Source organism: Notechis scutatus, chromosome Z, assembly GCF_049901735.1.
Source record: "Notechis scutatus isolate UNSWTSFEM ecotype Mainland chromosome Z, rNotScu1.2, whole genome shotgun sequence".
Taxonomy (NCBI): Eukaryota; Metazoa; Chordata; class Lepidosauria; order Squamata; family Elapidae; genus Notechis; species Notechis scutatus.
Genome location: NC_142025.1, coordinates 26,204,742 through 26,227,178, shown reverse-complemented (window position 1 = coordinate 26,227,178; position 22,437 = coordinate 26,204,742). Strand labels below are relative to the sequence as shown.

Here is a 22,437-nt window from a genome sequence, read left to right as displayed (position 1 = left end):
GAAACCTAGCAAAATAAAAATCATGATTCCTCCTATATTTCTTAATATCCCTCTGTCATGAAGATATCTTATTAAAATAAATGAAATTATTCATTTTAATAATGTCACAAATCTGTCCAATTCCAATGGACGTATATAACTCTTCACCCTAAATCCACATTTCCTTTCTAACCCCAATCTCAAGATCTTCCAAAACACTGAAATTTTAGTCTTTTTTGTTTCATTCAAGAATCATACCAAAATCTACTTTAAAAATAATAAGAAATAATTAGCAAAAAGTGTTAGATGTCAACAACATGCATATATTTAAATATGTTCCCAATTACATATACTAAATGTAAACTATTTATGGCCTTGTCTTCAAATTTTTTAATCAAAGGTTTACCTGGTAGTGTTATTTTACTATGGTCCATTAGTTTTCTGGTTTTAAAAAACTCTCAGCATCTCACCTTGCTGAAGATTTTGAATTATTAGTATTTATAAGTTATGTAATATAACACATAGCACAGTATATTATCACAGCCATTCCAAATCTCTAAACCTTAACATGTCTGGTTTTACAATGACCACCGTATTGTGAAATCATTATAATAATTACTGTTGCCTAATTCATAGGGATACAATCCACTTCTACTATTAGTCTGATTTTAATAGTTCACACACACACACACACACACACACATCACATGCTCAGGAGGGAAGTAGAGGCAGAAAATGTTTAATTATTTGGCGAGTATAGTTATCCAATCCTTACATTCTGTATTTTTTATTTTTTTGTTATTTATGACAATAAAATGAAGGGAAATGTGTGAATGTAAGTATTTCTTCATTAAGGAGGTATACAGTTTTTGCAGATAGGAGGCCAATTGATTTTATCAATTCATTTTATGGGCAATTCATCCTCCTTCTCTTTTCCAGAGTTTTAGGATCTTTTCAGATCAACATCATTTTACACCATTGGTCCTAAATTGCTACAGAAATTGACTACACAGCTTGTTGCCAAACCAATGTCAGCATTTTTTTAAAAATTCTTGATTCTTCCCCTTTCCAGATATGTCTCTTTATAGATTTGCATACATATAGGCCCAAAAAGTGTACTGCAGACATACATACATTTCTGGATGAAAGATACCTCTAAGATAGTTTCCAGTAGAGCTGACTATCTAGGTAAAATGAATGAAGAATCTTGTATAAGATTTTGTTGGCATATATAATGATTTGGAAAGTTGTCGTGGCTTTCTTTGGGGTAAATATTATCTGTTATTAATGTTTGTGTATAAAATAGTTCATAGACATGATGATAATATGATAATACAGATTCCAATAGCAGATAGCTTCCTAAAAGCTATCTATGTATTTCATTTTAACACACAGGCCCAGTTCACATTCTTATCCCAGAATAGCCAGTCAAGGAATCCTGATCCAGAAATGGGTTTGTATTTTTAGGTTTCAATCTATAAATCAAATCAGTGTCCATTTGATTCTAGTGAACAACATGCAGAAAAACTGATTCTTTGCAAAACAAGCACTTGCATTTCAGATTTTAACTTGTTTAACAGTCATTCTTTCCCCGAAGAATGTCATTCTTTCCTGAAATTTCAAGGGAGCTAGGGATTTCCAAAAAGACAAACATCCTCAGCAAACAATTCACAAGATCATTTTGAGGAAGCCATAACAGTTCAAAGTGCAGTAAACTCATTAGGATCTGTTGACACAAGTGTTACATCACTTTTATACCAGTTTAATGGTTGTAGCTTATTCCAAAAAATGCTATAAATTCTGTTTGCAATTCATGTCTATAATAATGCCTCCTACAATTGTAATTCCTAGACTATTTTATAAACAGGAAAATATTTATAATTGGATATCAATTTGTTGTTTACTGACATTTAAAACATAGCAACTGAAAGTAAAGAACATAATGTATTCTGAAAAGACTATGGGAGGGCTTTAAGGTATTGTTTACATATAAAATAATAACTAGGATCTTCAGATTGGATTAAAAAATTCCAGCCGGGAATCCTGGAATGCTATTGTCAGGCAATGCATGATTCAGGTATCAAAAGTATGGTCTATTTGATAAATCACAAGACATTATTTTTTTTATGTTACACTGACAGCTAGACTTTTCCATGTTATATACATATATACATCAAAACCAAATAAATCATATAAATCAGCGTTTAACTCCTGTCGATGTTGACATTATTGGGATACATTGACCAATAAGTACAAAGTATCTTCTAATGTTCATTAAATTGATGCTTAAATTCATAACTGGATTGCTCAAAAACACTTTTGAAAAGGGTGTTGTTGGGACAAACTGTCCAAGAAGAACTGGCTTTCAAGAAGATCACATTTCATTTTAGAAGAAGACAGTTTTTATCAGACTAATGATTAATGAATACCTATATGCAAACCTATGCAGTAACCAAAACAAGGAAAGAAAATGACAACTACTTCAGAAACAATTATTTTCATTATCCTTGTAAATCACTCTCATGCTACTAGTTTTTAGTTCAATAGTGTTTATAGAATAGTTAGTGTGATAATAGTTATAGCATATTACCTCAATCTGGGCCTTTCTGAATACAGTATATTGCGCTCTGTAATTGCTTTGTGCTACAAAGGAAAAGCTGTAGCCCCAAATATTTGAAAGGCTCCAAATCAAGAAATCTGCCTTGTTATAATAAATTTGGGGATAATCAGACTCAACTTCCTATTCTGCTTCTATGGTAGTAGTCTTCCTAGGCTTTCCTTCAGATGAATTTGAATTACAACTCACAGGATTCTCTGAAAGTGTAAAACTAAAATAGAAAGCCAAAATTGAAACCAAATCACCCAATAAAATACATGCTTGAGTAGAGCCTTGAATCATTATCTTGCCAGTCTTAGTCTAACATTTGAACCTGTCATTTCAAATTATTAGACTGCAATTGTTAGATTTCTCTATTGGCCACAGTGGAACTAAAATCAGAACTTCTGAAGGCTGCCAAAAGCTGTTTTAACAGCTGTATAATAATGCCTCTGCATAACCATCAAGGCTGCTCTTGACATTTCCCAGAACACTGAGAAATATATGTAATATTGCTGATTATTTAAAAGGCTGCTACTTTAGATACAGTTGTAAATTGTGGAGGAGGAGGAGGAGAATCTGAAAATGGAGTACAAAATCACATAATACATATATTAATTCTAGAAGATCTCAGCGTGAACCACTTCTTACTTAAAAAAAAATCTAGCTATTGAAACCTGATCCTTTAAAATCTTTCTACAGGATTTGAGTTTGTTGGAGAACAAAGCCTCCTGACCTCGGTTTTAAAGAATACATATTTAAGATTTCAGCTGACACACAAGTCAGAAAACTTTAAAACAAAATCAAGAAGACCAACAACCCTCCCCACCTCTCACCGTCTTTTTCCGAAGCATCTTCAACAGACGCCCACACAAACATGTCAGACACCAGGAGTTTCTCTCCCCCAATCTCCAGCGCAACCCGTTTCTCGCGAGTTGCTGCAAGAACATCTTCCTACAAGATCCCTTGTCACATAACTTACTCATCATGGAAACTTCCACTCTTTTCGTCCATGGTGGCTACACTAAGTATGTCACAGACATTAAAAACAAACAAAAAAGCAACAGTAACAACAACTATGTATACATTGGGCGGAGACAGCGACTTTTTTAATGTACTTTTAATAAAGTGAAAAATCCTGCGATGACATATTCTGCCAAGAGCTAAGATGGAAAACCCCGATTCTCTTCTCGGAAGGAAAAAAAAGTCAAATACAGGCACACGCTCACGTATGCTAGCGCGAGGAAAAGAAATCTGCAGTTTATCTCTGAGCCATCCCTGGCTGATTGATCAAGGCTAAAATACATAGAAACGAAAACAATTTATTTCTGAAGACCAACAGAGAAACGCGATCCCTGGAAACGCGATTGCTGAGGTCCTGGACCATTCTCTCCCCTCCCCCCCCTCGGCTAAAATAACCTCTCCAGTGTGCGTTTCAGACTACCCCAGGCAATCAGTTTCTAAAAATACCCCGTTTCCAAACATCTGCTATCACATCTGGTCCCATTTCGGTCAAGTCCAGCTGGGATCTCCTGTCTACAGTCCAAGCAGATAAACCCACTCACCGAAAACAACTCTGCAGCCGGGATCAAGGGTTGTCGTTGCTGCCGCTCCGGCCTGTTTTCTTCCCCTAATCAGTGCTTGTTATTAAGGTGCCCGTACGGGTGAAGTGAGGTGCGAGAGAGACTCCTCTGTTTCCTTTTCGATCTCCCAGTCTGACAGCCAGCAACAGCACCTAAATCAGTCCCACTTCCCAAGCCGGTTTTTCTGTCTCGGCGTTGGTGACCTGATTTCCCCTCGCGCCCCACCGGGAGCCGGAGGCGCAGAGGCAAGAAGACGCAACACCCGCCCAACCAGTGCTGAAAAGCTAGAGATGCGAGTACGCAAGGGGGAGAGAGGCGAGTATAGTTCAGTTCAGCCCAGCCCAGCCCGCAAAGGACGAAGGAGCCAGCCAACGTGGATCTAGCCCTCAAGGATACGAACGGCAGCCCCCTTTATCTTTGCTAACCGACGTGCTCTTCTGTGTCGGTATGTTTCATCTTTTCTTTCTAGCACTCAAGCTTAGCAGACAGGAACTAAAGTTGACGCTCAACGCTGTAACACGCCTCGCCGGGAAGTGCCCGGTTTGCCTCCCCAGTCTTTCACTTCCTTGGGATTGTTTTGGCAAGCCCCAGCATCATTTTTGTCCGAGAATAAATGCAGATTTGGAGATAGGCTCTCCAAGCGGAAGGAATCAACTGAAGAGAAGGCTACCTTCCTGCCCTAAGCAATTAATGGCGTCCAGGTGTCCGTTCAACTGGTGCCAAACTCCACCAAGGTAAGTTTCACTCGTGAGGTTGTTAGTTCAGCATTTTCACAATTCTCCCAAGAAACCTGGACCGTTTAACTATGTATTTATTTGGCTAAGGAAAAGGGGAACCTTCCACTCCCTAAGAAATTATGGTCAGGAGAGGAAGAGCTTAAATTCCAACTTCAACTGTTATAATCTAGAAATTATCTAACCACAAAATCAACAATGGAAGTTCAGCATACCCTTGTGTACCTTTCACAGGTATCTACTGTACTATAACAGTGCCAAAATCTGTCTTATTAATTTTTTAAAGACAAGTTAACCATTATAGACACTGCAGTTTTGCTTTTATGTTGATACTGATACTTATTCATTTAAATTGTTGTAAAACATTTCAGATTAAAAACTACTTTTAAAACACTTATTTTCACTCTTTTCAAACGCTTAATACTTTTAAGTCTTAAAACAATTACTTTAGATACAGATTTAAATTACTGGCTGAAGTATCTATTAAGTAATTGTAAGGTTTTGATTCCAGAAATTCAGGTAGATTTCTTTATTAAATTTATATGCCTTCCTCTTCCTATCCAAAGATAGAGATTATAAATAGCCCTACAATGTTATTTTTGGTATTATTGATGCATTTTTTCTGTAAGAATGGTAGAATTAAATACAAATAAGAGAATACATATCTAGTTTTTGTTTAGATGTGAAAGAAACTACCATCTACTAAATATTTCAGACCTATATTTAAAAAAATATTTCAGCCCTGTGAGCCACAAAAGGCCTAAAATCTACCATCCCTGTCCTATTGTTTCTTTCTTTTCTTATTCGTATCCATTTCATGCATTCATAACCATGTTTATACTTATACTTATTGTTATCTAATAATCACTTGACAAAATAAATAAATAAATATATTTTCTATGTAAAACTTATGTCAGCTGAAAATATCAGAAAGAAAAACTTACAGAGTCTGGGGATCAATAGTAAATATGAAGATGTGAGAAAAGATGGGGCTTATTGTTACTTATCTTTAATGAGCCATATTTAATAAACCATGTTTATTATATGTAAATCCTTATTCAATTTATATAAAAGCTACAATCCAATCCTTATTCAAGAGGATGTTCTCTCCAAAGTATTTAACTCTAAAAATTGTATGCATAATATTTTCTCTTCAGATCTGAAATTTGATTTCTCTCCTCTTCCTGTATAAGTATGACCCATATACTTACATCTGTTATCCAAGCAAAAAAGGTGATTCCGTGGATGAAGTTTAGTTTTAAGTTGTATTCTTTCTGCTTGGTAGGAAACTAAATGAATTAATATTTTATTCTCATTCAATGTATTTGCTCCTTTAATCTTGCTCTTATAACAACTTTTAAATGAATAATTTTTTTAAAGAAACAGCATCCCCACATTTTCTTTATCTGTGTGTGTAGCCTTAAAAAGTCAGAGAGCCCTGATAAATAGCAGAAAGGTGTTTTGTTTATGTAAATGTGGAAGCACTTCTTCTGAATCATTTTTTAAATATGCACAGCCTTTGTTTCTTTTTGTAACAATAAATGTGAATGTTTTTAACTAAAGACTGAATCCTTTAATTATACCTGGATAAGTAGTTAGGAAGAGATTATAACATTGGACAAGTACTTCTGTAAACAAAACTATATTATTATACAAATCTTTAAAAGTGTACAATTTATAAGGAACAAAGGCTGAATCTACATTGGGTCACTTAGTCTTAGTTATTGGAGTTACTTCCCATGACAACATATATAATTTCCCCTCATTTAATTTTATCCTCACAACAATCCTGTGAGGCAGGTTAGGTTGAGAGTCATTTAGTGAGTTTCTGTGGTAGAATGAAGATTTCAGCTTGGATCTACCACTCCTAGTCTAGCATTTTAACCACTATACCTCATTTGTGAGATTGATGGAATATTTTAGTAGTGAGCTAACCTAAATACCATTTATTTCAGTTTATTCAGTCTAAATCCTACCAAAGGAAAGATTAAAAACTAATAAGTTTGAAGCATCAATTTACTTATTCAATACTTTGGTATTTCCTAAAATACCAGTCTAAATATATCATTATCTATGTTCCAATAATTTTGAAACAAAGCCATTGTTTCCAGATTCTGCAGATATACTTTTAAACTGGACTGAACTGACTGGATAAGCAGCCACTCAAGCATCCAGAACTTCAATCAACGTGTACACTGTGGAAGAGAAATGAGTTTCTATTTGAGGGTTCATAAAATAATCCATAAATAAAAAATAGTTTAGATGAATAATTAATATTCAAGCAAAAGGTCTGAAGATCTGTCTATCCAATGGAACAATAGTTTCAGGACTATGAAAGAAACTGGAAACTGGGCCAGAAGGCCCAGAATCTCCAAAACTAACCTCAACTAAAGTCTGAGATGCATTTTGGAGATATATTGGTAGATGGGAGAAATCATAAAATACATCAAATATTAGTTTGGAGAACAAATATGGACCTTATTCCATAGCAAACAAACTAAGCAAAACCACCATTTATTTAGCAGTCACAGAATGTCAAGCCAATGCCATGGGAATGTTAGCATGGAGGAAAGGTGAAGCATGATTGTTAGAAGAGGATGTAAGAGATATCAATAAACCAATGATTTTTGACATCTAATATGACATCATTTTGTTTCCAGCAGCCTTTTAAATTATCTTAATTATCTATTAGCAGCTTGACTATAAAAATAAAGTATCTGAGGTAGCTAAAAATTGAATGATTAATTATTTTGGAGCATCTTTGTGTATATTTGTATGTGTGTATGGCCACACACATGCTATTTACATGGCTGCTGATCTTTGATCTCTGATTACTGAACCTAGTTTCTCTGGTCAACATACAGTAATAAAAGGATAAAAACTATCATTTTTTAAAGAGTACATATTAGAGATTTGATCCACAACATAGCCACCTCAAGATCTTACCAGTTCCCTGAGATTCCCAGGCCTGATGACAAAGCTTGAGAGATCTGTAGAAAATAAAATGGGATAGAGTTGACCTCATTTCAGGCACGGGGAAAGAGTGTTTTATAAGGTGGGCATCAGGGCAAAATTCTTGGGCCGTCGAGTATAGTTGTGCAAGAAACAAGGTAAAAAGTAGAATCAGCAATTGGCAGCCACTCAAATAACCTAGCCCCATGTCCTGAAGAGTTTTAAAGGTCAAAAACAGCACTTTGAATTGAGAGACAGACTGAAAACTAATGTGGCTTGAGTAACTGCTGCTGTTTTAGATGCATACATAACTGTCTGTGCCACTACATTTTGCACAAGCTGAAGCATATTACTGCAATGCAGTCAGAAAGCACTAGGGATGAGTAATTAAAATATAGTCCCCCAAATCAGGAATAATTATGCAAATGCCTTTCTAGTCATGACTGCCAAATGTTCTTTGATCATGAGTCATGAGTACAGGAAACCCCTAAGATTGTAGACCAGGTTCATTTTTGGCCATCCACTCCCATCCGGTGCCAAAGATGGCATAGTCCTGGAACCAGCAGGGCCCAAAATCCAAAGTCACCTTGTATAGCCAATATATAACCTCAAATTGATTATGTGTAAATCACATCCTAATTTTCTTGACTTCTGAAATAGGTGCTGTTATATCAAGGAGCAAGCCCATAACCAACCCTTGAACAGGACCCAAGGATCAATCCTAACTACTTAATTGCTTTCTTAGATACAGATTCTTCATATACTCACACTGAGATATAATATATTCCTGTTAGTTAAATGGAAGAAAGCTTCAGATGGTTGCTAGGTACAAAAACAATGAGTAGTCTAAAATGTGAACTAAACTAATGTTAAATTGCACTTGCAATTTCACATCATTTAATGTTGAAGACTAAATTAAAATATAAATTGAACTCTTCTTCTGCCAAGGATGAATCAGCTGCATGAAATCGGTATGAATTTAGGAATGGAAAAAATTCTTATACAGTATTTACGTATATAAGCTTTTCAAAAACATTTCATAAATACAGGATGAATGTGTGTATGTGTAAATCCAAAATGAAAAAGATCACCTGTACTTAAAAAAACCTAGTAAATTAATCTAATTGAGTAACTATTTAACACATTCCATTTGTAGAAAGGATTGAAGAATGACTACATAATATAATATGATGAGTAGTCATTGTTTTAGAATTACAAAAAAGCAGACATGCAGAGGTGTATTATAAACAAAGAAATCATTTATTTCATGTCAGCTTACTTTTCTGCATTATTCGCAGAAGTGAAATCTTGGTACATTAGTATCATCATCAGAAATATTAAATATTATAATTCAACTCCAGCAATAGATAGAGTATGATTTGCCACATGTACTCAGATGAATCAGAAGAATGTTGTAAAAGTGCAGTATTTTTAATCAATCCACAGCCTAGCAATGTAAGATTATAGTCTTACAGCATTTTCTTCTACAAAACAAGATGCTATATCTAGTATCTTGATTGTCCATTCTACCTTCCTTCTAGGAATTTGGCTGATGTAAACCTGCATTATAAATGAATGAAAGGAAAAGGGAGAAGAGAGAGGAGACAAGAGAATTCTATGTGCTTCCCTCATTATGTATACCAGAATGCAAACTCAGAAAAATTACAGCCAACAGGCTAATTTCTGAAAAGTATGTGGTTTAACTCAGCCCCGCTAATAACTATTTAAGAAATATTCTCATTCTTCCCATTGTTTTCCCATTGTCTGTCTTTCATCATTACTTTAGAAGCCACACTTGTATATAAAATTTAGGAGTGGCTTCTGTAGAGCAGGGATCCCCAACCTTTTGACGCCGCGCCCGGTTCGACATCAGCTGGGCGCCATGACCAGTATCCAGCGTCAACTGGGCGCCGCCATCTTTTATGACGAAAAGGCGCTTCCGGTGGCGTCACGAGCGCTGTTCGTCATAAAAGATGCGGCGCCACGCTTCTGGTGAGCTTTTTCGGGTAGAAATGGCTTTCTACCGGAAAAGCTCACCAGCGCTGGCGCCGCCATCTTTATGACGAAACAGCGCTTCCGGTGAGCTTTCCAAAAAAAGATGGCGGCGCCCAGCAACCAGCGGCCCGGTAAGGCTTGTTCCGCGGCCCGGTACCGGTCCGCGGACCGGCGGTTGGGGACCCCTGCTGTAGAGCACATACTATTTCCATGTAATATTTATATACAGTTTTATATAATTTCCTGCCTATGAAGTGTTTACATAACATTCAGAATATTATTGTTTCTGATAAAATCTAGTGTAATAAGGGCATACAGTAGTATAATTTTGATCATTTTCTGGATCCCAAAATGGAAAAAAAACTGTTATCTCGAATCCCTAGATGTAGTTCTAATTCTCCAGGTTTTGCCAGTGAATTATCATCTTTATCATGACAGAGAGCAAACATGGTTAAACACATGGTAAATAGTATCTTATCTGGATGGAATGAATTTAATCTAAATTGGATTTATTTTAAATTTAGCCTTTGCATTCATCTTACTTCATCATGACCTTCCATTTTTGGAAACAATTGTACTACAGTTGGTGATAAGGGCAAGAAACTAAATAATTGTGTTGCCTGCTCACTATCAGAGCAAATGGGAAGAGGCAATATAACTGTAACTAGGCAACTTTAGATTCAGATGATGTACTGATCATCTGAATCTAAAGCAACAATGTTTTCCCCAAATAAATGATTTGTTTACTGTTAATAATGGTCCTACTGCCTCCCACAACTAAGAAATAGCAAAACAGTGCTTGCCACAGCATTTTAGCACTACATGTCAAAATTATCTTTTCAGAATATAACTGATCTTCTCAAGGAGTTTTATTAATAATTGATAGCAAACTGGCAACAGGTTATTAGTACATGCTTCAGCAACCTTCCTAAATGCTAAAATTAGGTCAAAGTGTCCTATCAAGACAGCTCTAGGAAAAAACAAGCGCTGAATCTTTAAACCGAAATCACTGGGAAATACAGAAGAAATGTACACAGCTATCTATGGAATGACAAAGCTAAGGTTAATATAGATTTTAAAAATCATTTTCTTATTAAGCAAGATTGTCTTTCCAAATTCCTTTATAGTTTTCACCCAAGGAAGTTTTTTTAAGAAGAGAAAACAAACTTGGTTGACCTATGCTGATTTACTAAATTACTTAGTCGACCTATGCTGATTTACTAAACTTTCTTGAAGGCTAAATTAAAAACAAGAGAAGAATGGGAAACAGAAGGTCATACTTATCAAGAGTTTTCTTATGTTCAGTTGACAGAAAGATTTAAATTTGACAAGAAGAACTATGATTTTGTAAATGAGAAAATTGACTGAACTGGATTTGTGTAATAATGTTGAACATATCACTAAAATATATAAACTTTTATTGAAAATGAATACGGAAAGTGAATATGTTAAAGACTGATGCAAAAGGCAAAACATTTTGAATACAATATAATGCTTGATTAATGGAAGAATATATGTAGTAAAATATTGAAATTTACACTGAAATAATAATTTGAAATAGAATTTTTGTAACCTTTAGTATCTAACACCTGACAAATTATCAAAGATGTATAAGGAAGTGTCAAATATATGTTAGAAATGAAATCAACATGAAGGTACTTTTTATCATCTTTGATGGATGTGTAAGAAAGTTAAGAAATATTGGGATTAGATATGTACTTTAATTCACAGAATTCTCATAATAAATGTACAATTGAAACCAGATATTTCCTTTTAGGCTTTATGGATAAATAGATTGAAAGACAACATAGGACTTTATTTCTATATATGAAGACAGCAGTAAGATTTCTGTATGCACAGCAGTGGAAATATTTACAAATTCCTACAATGGAAGAATAAATTGTAGACTTATTACAATTGGCTGAGATAGGAAAACTGACTACTTAAAGAAAGATTAATTTAAAAAGTCTTTTTCTAGCTTTGTTTCTACTTGGAAAACCTGTTTGGACTTTTTGCTTGAAACTGAAAAATAAAACTTTAATTTTGGGAATCTTTATCATTGTAGAACTATTGTATTATTGTTAATTTTAGAGTACGAAGTTAATGTATTTTATATTTTTATTTGTTTCAAAAGAAAGTGGGATTTTTTTTTTACTTGTTTTCTTTTTTGCAATCCTAATATTGTTCTTTTTCTCAGAGGTGCTTTTTCAAGAGGAACTGGAATTTCTAGTTTTTCTTTGAAGATGTTTCACTTCTCACCCAAGAAGCTTCTTCAGTTTTGACTAGATGGTGGGGAATGGAAGGTTTTATAGTCCTTGCATACAAGTGGTCATTTACATTCTTTTAGTGAGTCATTAAGGACACCTGGACATTTATATGTGTCTTCAGGGTCACCTGAGTAGTGCAAATCCACATTAAGGATAATGTGTACTGTACAGTCCAAGAAAGCTAGACTATTTTCCTTAACATATTTCCATATGAATTTGATGTATCTGTCCACAGAGTTGATATGTTTGGTAAACCAAGTGGCCTCAACATCTCTAAAATAATGCAAATGACCAGCTGTATGAAAGCAGTATAAATCCTTCCATTTTACACCATCCAGTCAGAGCTGAAGAAGCTTCTTGGATGAGAAGCAAAATATCTTCAAAGAAAAACCAGAAAGTCCATTTGCCCGTTGAAAAAGCATCTTTGGGACAACCATGATCTGGATGACAGAGAATCTCCATAGACATTGCTCTTTTTCTGATTCTTTTTCATTCTTTTTTGTTTCCTTATATTTTATGTTTTGTTGAAACCTTTAATTTTAAAATTTATGAAAAAAGCACAGAAGAAAAGTAAGTAGCCATACTGACATTAACTGGAATGAGAAGAATCCTAACCAAATTTGACATTTACTATAGGAAAGAGTATTTATTGATAACCATTCCAAAACCAAAGAAATATTTTTTGTCAAAAGACCAGGGACATAGATGGGCCATAGAGGATAAGGAGCTAGAACAAGTAAGGTCATTTAAGTATTTGGCTATCCTCTTTAGTGAAACATTATCATGGAAAACATCAGTGGTGGTATTCAGCCAGTTCGGACTGTTTCTGGAGTACCTCTAATGGAAATTTTGAGTAGTTCGGAGAACCTCTGACTAGTCCTGCCCCCGCCTGCCAGCTCATCCTGCCCCTGCGCACTGGGGTTGCCATTCAGGGTGGGGAGGCTGCATGACTGGGAGCTGTGCTGATGTGGACCAGCAGCCCCGATCTGGATCTCCATCAGCCCTTACAACTGCGCAAGATCTTTTTTCCCCCCGAGAAGTTGGAAGGTCTGGCTGAACATTTTTTAAGCAGTAGTTGTTGAGTTAATTCCCTGTTAGGGGAATGAGTGCACACAGGGAGACATAGTGAGAGTGGAATAACACACAACCAGCACACAGATACACTTTATAGTAAAATGTAGGTTTTTACTTCCAGTAAACAGTTAAGCAAAGTTCAACAAACAGTCCAAGTCATACACGGTTATAGCAGTCAGTTTTCAGTCCAGGGATAATCCAATAACAAAGTCCAGTATAAAAAACAGTTCAGTAAAAGACATCAAATCCAAGAATAACGACGATTAGCAACAGTCAATAGGGAAATATTCAGGAAACAGTGAACATCAGAACATCGACCAACTAGCAACAGGACTAAACAACCCAGGTTTCTGGCTCCATCTTATGACCGTTTGAGGAACCACACCCAATTACAATTTTAGCATTCCCTTAAAGAGACAGTATTAAATGTTTATCCTGGTTTATATATTTCCAATCCAACTGTTAGGTGACTTACATTCCTAACAGTAGTCACATGGTCTTCTTTTGTTGCCCTACATGAGTTGGAAATCAGGTTAGTGAGGGAATGGTGGGTGTTCTGGAATGGGCTAGACATGAAGATTTTGCATGATCTTTGCTCTGGGATGGGGTGGAAGTGAGGATTTTGCATTATGATTGCTTATAAGTAAGTAAGAACCAGTAAAAGTCTTGGCAAGTTTCAGTCTACATGCTGCCTTGGGACCTACATGCTGCCTTGGGAATTCTGGGAATTGAAGTCCAATAAATATAAGTCCTTTCGGTATATCTTCTTTTTGTTGGCCATGCTCACCTAGTCACATGACCACCCTGTCACGTCCACCCAGCCACGCCCACAGAACCGGTAGTAAAAAAATTTGAATCTCACCACTGGAAAGCACATGTAGCATCAATAAGAACAACCATGAGATCAATGACAGCCATTTTCTGCATCTTTTACTCAAAAAGGAAATAGGGCTACAGCACTGAAGATCTTTCTTCAGATCTTCTGAAGAAAGGAGGAGGGAGGAGAGGGAAATAATATCACAGTTGATATATGAGCCCGAATTTGGGAGTTTCAGTAAACTGGATTAAAAGAGGTTCCAAGAAATTTGTAAAATCAATCTTAGCTCCACTCTTATGCATATAAGCAGTGATATTGAAATTGTAAGTGGCCAATAAATATAAGGGTAAAAAATGCAATAATCTTATGTTGTAGGAAAAGTAGCCTTTAAATTTGATACTTATTTGGCAAAACAATGCCTTAACAAGCAACCTAATGGGAACAGATGGATGAATCTGTATCTAAAACTACTCTCACAACTCTTATTAGATCATGAACATAAATTATCATACTTTAGGAAAGACTACTTTAAAAAAAAAAGATTTTAGGCAAGCTTGAGAGCAGATCAGTAAGTTTAAGTTAGTTAAGTAGTATGAGTTTTTTTAAAGAAGTACAAGGAATGTCACATTAGTTAGAATAGTTCACACCCCATTGGTGTGAAGCCTTTACAGAACTTTGCTTCCAAACAATGCCCAACAGCTTATGAAAGATGAAAGCTACAAAGGAATATCAACTGCTCTCCATGTATGCATCTGTAATAACTTTACAAGTAGAAGATCTGATCCACTACTTACTACATTTCAAGCTTTTTCAGGAAGCCAGAACTAGTTTTATTACACCCCTACTGATCCAACTGAATCAATCTAATTCAGAAGAAAAAAAGCTACTTTTTGCTGTCTCATGAAGATAAACGTGTAACAAAACAAGTTACATTATTTGCAAATGGATGCAAGGAAGATACAAAAGCACTCACAAATACTGTTAACATTAGAGGAAATATATTGAACTGATGTGATTGCTGTAGTTTTATATGTATTTTGTAAAGGTTATGGCTGCAAATAAATGTTTATTAGTAGTAGTATTAGTCTTTGTAGAAATTTTAGCTTACCTGTAAAAGAAATATTCAGGAAGTATCAGATTTCACACCAAAAATGGACAATTCTCTATTTAAAGAAAACAATATCCCATTTTACATCCTTAGGAAACACTGAAAAATATTTGTGACTGCAACCATTATTAAGTAGCACTGATTATTTTTGTATTCATTTAAACAGTTATGGAAAATTATGCATTGCTACTAAAATACTGTGTTTTACAATCTTAAGCTCCTATTCATGTCTCTGCAAAAAGTAATACATTTTTTCTAGAGTCCCTATAACTGGAATGTACATATGCAATCCTTGATCATATTCAGCATGAATTATCTATACACTGCAATCTGATGATTTTGAGATAAACTCTCTGGTTTTGCTGGCTCAGGCAAATAAGACTAAGCATATAAAAATATGGAAGAATGCCATATATAGTTGCCACGTCATGTATTGCCTGTGGGCTACATGTTGTGTAAGCCTATTTCAAAGTAATAATTTTCTCAACTTATCTTGGGCGAAGATCCAACAGCATTTTACCATAGATAATCAACAATTTCATTAACTAAAAGCATAATGCAAAAAGAAAATGTATGCTGTGGTTGAAACAAAAATGTCTGACTATGGAAACTCAGTTCTCTTTCCAAATTTCTGTGAAATTTCTTGCTGTGAAAATTTAAAGAAAATCTTGGACAGTTTGTACTTTCAAACAAAAAAGGACAATTTTTATTCATAATGTCATATATTAATACTTCACATAAAAACATATTAGGCAGTGGTGGGATTCAATTTTTTTTACTACCGATTCTGTGAGTGTGGCTTGGTGGGTGTGGCAGGAGAAGGATACTGTAAAATCTCCAGTCAAAGGTGGCATTTGCCGGTTCTCCGAACTACTCAAAATTTCCGCTACTGGTTCTCCAGAACTGGTCAGAACCTGCTGAACATCACCTCTGATATTAGGTATAAAAACAATGTATTTAGCAAATTATCCTTCCAATCCAAAAGTGTTAGTGATCTACTTCATTATACTGGTTGTACAGTTAGTAACGGATTGGAAATCAGGAACTAACAAACAAATTCTAAGAAGTTCTCCTTATTTCTAATAAAGTGCAATGATGACAAAATTATATTTTATTGTAGTCAGTCCTATTTAGATATACAATAGGAAGCTGTATGTAATAAAGATGGTCTCCAACAAAGAAAATTGGACAGAAAATCTCTTAGGAACTCACCCTAAATTGAATATCTGTGTATGGAGATTACTAAATTTATTTGAAACCACTTCAGTGATTATTTTCCTCCAATAAATGTGTACATGAGGCACAGGGGTATATATGTGCTTAGCATTCACTGGCAAAAGGCCACATTATCAAAAAGCCAGGATTTTAGACAACAAATTTATGTTATTTTTTCTAAAGGAATTTTAAAAAATATGCTACTATTAGGAGTAAATATGCTACTTACTAGGAGTAAGGCTAAACATTATATTGAAAAGGGGTATACAATAGGATTTCTTTCTTTTTACTATTCTATTTGTACTTGGCACATATTAGCATGTACAATTAGGCAAAATTTATCATTTAATACCTGCAAGTAAGGATTTCACTCACTCTTTAACTTCTTTAACTTGATTGGTCTGAGACTTCCATACAGAAATCAATAAGATTAATTTATGTTTTTGGAATCTTCTTTGGATATAGAATTAATTATACATAATGAAGAGATACTGCTTGAGACTATTATGTTGGTCAAAGTCAAAAACAAATTGTTTTTTCTGGACACTGTCAATGGTACTGACAAGTAGCTTCAGATATTTGAATTGTTTGAAAATACCTAAATACCCTGTTTCTCCAACAATACGGCCTCCCCCAATAGGAAGTCCCAGCATGTTTTATAGGCATGAAATGAAATTAAGCCCCTCCCCCCAAATTAAGGCCTATATTAAAACATGTGAAATGGGGGGGAAATGGCGGGGGGGCTTGCCGTTAGGAAGTACTTTTGTTGCACACCCAGATATGGTGCTGCCTGCGTTGACCCTGATACAAAGTGCCCCACCAACGCCAAGGTCAACATCCAAGCCATCGCCGCCCACCCACCCGAAGATGCAAGGGGGGGAATTAAGTCACCCCCGAAAAGACGGCCTAGCCATTTTTTCAGGGCTCAAAAAAAAAATAAGACCCGGCCTTATTATATGAGAAACACGGTATATAGTATATTTCAGTTTGAAAATACCTAAATATATAGTATATTTCAGTTGATTAAACTTCATATGGAGATTTATGGGTTTCACCTAAATTAATATTGGAAGAAAATGCTTTTAAATTTAAAGTTTTGGTACAGATATTATCTGCACTATTTCACTTTACATATACTGTATATGTCTATTTTTTATTTTAATTTAGATGAATTTAGAAATTCTCTCCCTAGTTTTTCAGGTATAAAAATACAATTGACAGAGTGATATTAAATTTCCATATTTAAATTTAAGCTCCAATGCTTATATATTTTCTTTAAATCAAGAAATGACAGTTATCCTATTTGGAAATGTGTTCTCCTGGACAGTCTTGGATTCAGGTTATTTAACACCTACACAAGTTGGAAACTGGAAAATATGCTTTTCCTGTCTTTGTTACCATGGAGGAATATGGCTAATTTCAGTTTTATCCTGATGATCATGATTAACTAAAATTATGGGATATTAAATCTCTTACATTGGCATGTTGAAGAAAGTAAGAAGTACAAATTTCAATAAGATACTTTAATTCAAGAATTAGGAGTAAAATATAGTATCCTGGAAATTGTGAGGGAATTTGCAGCCTTCATTTATTAGCAAGTTGATTGAGGTAGAGTCTCTGAACATTTTGAATCTTTCCTTCCTGGGCAGCTGGCACGGAGCTATCATTCATAAGATAACAAACAAACCTTCCCCTATCTGATATAGCGGAGTACCAGATTTTTCACTTCATATGAACAGATTGTTTACTGTTTATTGTTTACTGTTTTCCTACATCCAGAGAATTGGTTGCTAAATTTTTTGAAGGCCACCTCTGGCCAGGAATGATCTCATTCTCTCTTGAACCAGCCTCAGAGAAAGCATCGAACAAGTTGTCCAAAGGAGACATCACAACTCCTTATGAGTGGTTATTGCTCCTAATTCTTAGAAGAAAATCTTAAATCAGTCAGTCAATGCTGCTACCTGAAACTGTTTCTTAACCCTCTTGATACTTTCCCAATCACATCCCGCCATAATCTCTCAAATGTGGATATTCAAACACAAAAATAATAAGGCAATTCTGTTTGAAATGTGCAATATATATCTAAAATAGATCAATTAAAAGGAATAGATAATGGATAGGTTTTGTTTTTGTTGTTTGAAGAATTTAAATATAAATACCCTTTGTTAAAAAGTACACAATAGAAATCTTCAATTATGTATCTTTTGAAATCTAGATTTAGATTTCAGAATACACTTACGTCCTACAGGATTTAAAGTGTATGTTCCAATACAAAAAGCCTACAATAAATATGTATACATGACTGTTAAATCAGCGGTCGCCAATTGGTGGGCCGTGGCCCACAGGTGGGCCATGGGAAAATTTTGGTGGTCCGCAGAAGAAATGGCTCCCGAAAGCAATTAACCTGGGCTGTGCAGTTCTTGTGCCTCCTGGCTCTTTGAGGAGCCCCAGAGTCAGTCACGTGCCAACCAGCTCCCACGGACGGCAGGTGGTGGCAACAACAGTCCCTACCCCCAGCGCCCACTGTTAGCTCTCCCATTAGTTCTCTAGCTTTGAATTTCTCCCGCTTCTCTTTCCTTGCCCCTCTCCCCCGCGCCCACGTGCAGGCAAACAAGGAAAGAGAGATGGAGCCATGGGCAGCTCTAGGCTCCTAGTCTAGTCCTCACTGCCTCTCCCAACATCGAAGAGATGCACGCAAAGCCGCCGCAGTGGTAATGCTTGAGTTGCCTTAGCATGCTCGGTTAGTTCAGAATCATCCTACCCAGAGAAGGATGTGCTGGAGGAGGCGGCAGTAGAGAAGAAGAAGCAACTCAGAGTGCTACTGCTGTGGCAGCTTTGCCTGCATCTCCAAGGCTTTGATGTTGGGAGAGACAGTGAGGGCTGGAGGAGCCAAGAGCTGCACACGGCTCTGTCTCCCTTTCCTTGCCTGCCTGCACATGAGCGTGGGAGGGGAGAAGGGGGAAGGAAAAAAAGGCAGGAGCAATTCAAAGCTAGAGAACTAATGGGGAGAGCTACAGTGGGCACTGGGGGAGGGGACTGTAGTTGCTGCCGCCTGCTGTGTGTGGGAGCTGGTTGGTGTGTGCATCTCAGGGACTTGACTCCAGGGTCCCTCGAAGAGTTGGAAGGCATGAGAACTGCGAGTGGGAGAATTTGGTGATTTCGAAGAACTCCTAGAATGCAGTAGATTGGCATTTTGTAGGTCTCAGTGAAAGAGCGAGCTTTGTTTCGCCTCCTTTCCTCCCCTGGTAATGTGAGAGATGCTGTCTCTCTGTCTCTCTCCTCTCCCGCCCCCAAATAATCACTTGCTGTGGCTGGGTTTGGCAGCAGCACTAAAGCGAGCGAAGTGCTTCCAGGGACACCTTTCCTTGCCTGTCTCCAGGTGAGGCTGGAAGAGGGCCTCCCCCCAGCTTTTCCTCGACTGCAGATCTGAGCTCTCTCAATCCTCCACCTGGGATCTGAAAGGAGCTCCCACTTTCTCCCACTCCCATTAATCACCAAGGGCGGCAGTCCTTCTGTAGGCAGATGCCTGCTGAGAAGTCCCTGGAGTGGCAGCTGAGGGGCGCTGCCTTCCAAGGAGAGCAAAGTCCCCTTTCTGCCTCTGCTTCTCCCAGAGGCAGTTGCCCCGAGCCCCCTCAGCTCCGCTCTTCTGTCTCTTTGGAAGGTGCAGGTGGGGGGAAGCATCCAGTCCAGAATGTTTCATTTTGTTATCATTAAGCATTTATGTTTTTGTTATAAATAAATAAATGTGTGTGTGTGTATAAAATTTATATTTAATATAAAACAATTTTATATTAAATATATTAGCTTTTTAAAAAATATTCATATTAGTGATCCTTGGGATTTAAAAGTATGAGTTTGGTGGTCCCTGGAGTCCAAAAGGTTGGCGACCCCTGTGTTAGATCATGTTAAATTTATTCAAAATTTATGAAGAGGAAATAAATTTGAAATTAGATTACCCAGCACATGAATATTAATTGAAATTTGTCTATGGAACATAAGTGCATAAAATTCATGGGTTCAACTTTCAACTTTAGAGAAAAAAAATCTTCAAAGGCAACTGTAGACAGCACAGAAAATTGACTTGAAGGATAGGATGAACAGTCACTACTAAGGCGAGCCTGTCCACTACCTCATATAAGTCTCTCCCTGCTTTACAAGAAGATCAAATAAAGGAGAGGGAAGAACATTCAGATTTTCACTATTCCATTACTATAATTCTTAAAATACAAATAATCCTGACTTATAAGGCACTAGTTTCCTAGTGGTCACATATTATAATGGTTTATTTTCATAAAAAGTCATTTATGTATTTGGTTCTGAAAGGCTGATGGCTTTCTGTAGAGGTTCATATTCTTCAGCAAGTTATAGCAATGGTTTTGAAAGTAACAGAACAACAGCTGTGACTCTTAGGATCCAACTCTTAGGATTCAGCTGCTGTAACTCTATCAGTTCAAAATGTTGGGTATGAACAATGATTGATGAACATTTAGTCTCTATAATTTATATGGTGGCTTGAAGAATTTACCTCCCTTCTAGTGTTTTATTACCATAGATTCTGACTGGAGAATATTTAGACATTTGTACTGCATATAAAAGTTATTATAATTTGTTTAAATGAAGATACTAACTTCTGTAATGAGGATAAGGGACCATTAAGATGGATTGCTCTACATATAGGAGAGATCCAACAAGCTTCCTTATAGCACTGGGTATTTTCCGAACAATCGGTGATTTGAAAGCTTGCTGACCTCTAGAATATGGAAGCACACAAAACCATCAGCAAAGCTTTTTTTCACTCCCTAATCCCATGCAGTTCCCTGGTTTAATGAGGATTCCAGGAAATGAAGAAGGCAAAACAGATCTAGAATGACACTGACGTAAGAGAAGCAAATAGGACACAAGAAAGAACCAGGTAGCTTTATATTCAATATTGTCTCAGTAAAATATCAGCCAATTCCAGCATTCAATGTCCCAGATCCTTTTGGAGAATGAGGTCTCAAAACTGTCAGTCAAAGTAAATTATGATTCCCTGGCTAAGCATTTCATAGCTAAAATTACCCACTCTGCACTGGAAGCAAAATAGGCAAAAGTATTGAGAATTCCAATTTTCCAGATAATATATGAGATCTCATCTCTAAATCTTAGGTGCAATCTTAGCTCCACCACTTGTAAATTAGACTTCTGCCATATTTGGTTAATCAAAGCAGCCAAGAAGGAACTGGATCCAGAATATAATCAATGTCTCCTTGAAATAAGGGAGATGTCAGAAGCCCTTAAAGAGGAACTGATTTACCCAAGTTGCTCAATACAAAACTAGACAACTACTAATTTCTCTCTAACCTTTCTTTTTAGAAGTTCTCTCTTTTAAGAGCAAAGGGTTGAAAAAGGTTTGGAGATAAATTCTTGGAATTTGGAGTCAGGATTGGATATGGAACAGAAACCATATAAATCACTCTTTTGGATGACATGTGATTAGATTGGATGATAGATCTATTAGCAGCATTCTACACTGCCAATCACAGTATCCTTCTGTACTACTTATGAAGTTTGGAGCTGGGAGGATACTGCCACCATAATTCCATTCCTTCCTGAACATATAGATTCAGGTGGTAATTGCTGGAGGAGAGAAAGTAGATATATTGGTACTTCAATATAGGCTATCTCAAGGTTCAGTCTTTTACCCATTCTGTTTAATATCTATATGAATTGACGGAAAGAGGTTTCTTGTAAGTTTGGGGTGAATGTCATCAATATACAGATACTGAATTATACACCTGTAGTCTGGACTTCTGGGAGATGTAATGGAAATTATGAGCCATTGTCTGGAGACTATCAGAATATGAATGGGCCAAAATAGGATCAGACTCATTCCATCAAGGTAAAGTAATTGTTGATTTACAAACCATATGATCTAGGTTTATATTATTTTTTTATTATTAATGGCCTTATTTTTTCCCATAGAAAACAGATTCACAATAAATGAGTCCTCTTGGTCTCACACCTCCTACTTGAAGAATAGTCTTAGCTTTTGCACAACTCTTGTATTTCGGTTGCCATTTTACCTGGGACAAGATGGTTAAAATGATTGCTCATATCTACCTCTCAATTGTTGTAGCT

At 36.2% G+C, this 22,437-nt stretch overlaps 1 protein-coding gene and 1 long non-coding RNA gene across 2 annotated transcripts in view; one reads left to right on the top strand and one right to left on the bottom strand.

The window, feature by feature from the left end:
- THRB (thyroid hormone receptor beta) overlaps nucleotides 1-22,437 on the bottom strand; it is a 201,130-nt gene that overhangs the window by 171,081 nt on the left and 7,612 nt on the right. The window contains exon 2 of the mRNA XM_087946666.1: nucleotides 7,839-7,882. The gene's annotated coding sequence lies outside the window, so the exon portion shown is untranslated. The remainder of the gene's footprint in view (nucleotides 1-7,838; nucleotides 7,883-22,437) is intronic.
- LOC148128796 (uncharacterized) lies at nucleotides 4,295-7,530 on the top strand. Its single transcript, XR_015745861.1, has 2 exons — nucleotides 4,295-4,603; nucleotides 7,004-7,530. It is a non-coding gene; the product is annotated as an uncharacterized LOC148128796 (long non-coding RNA).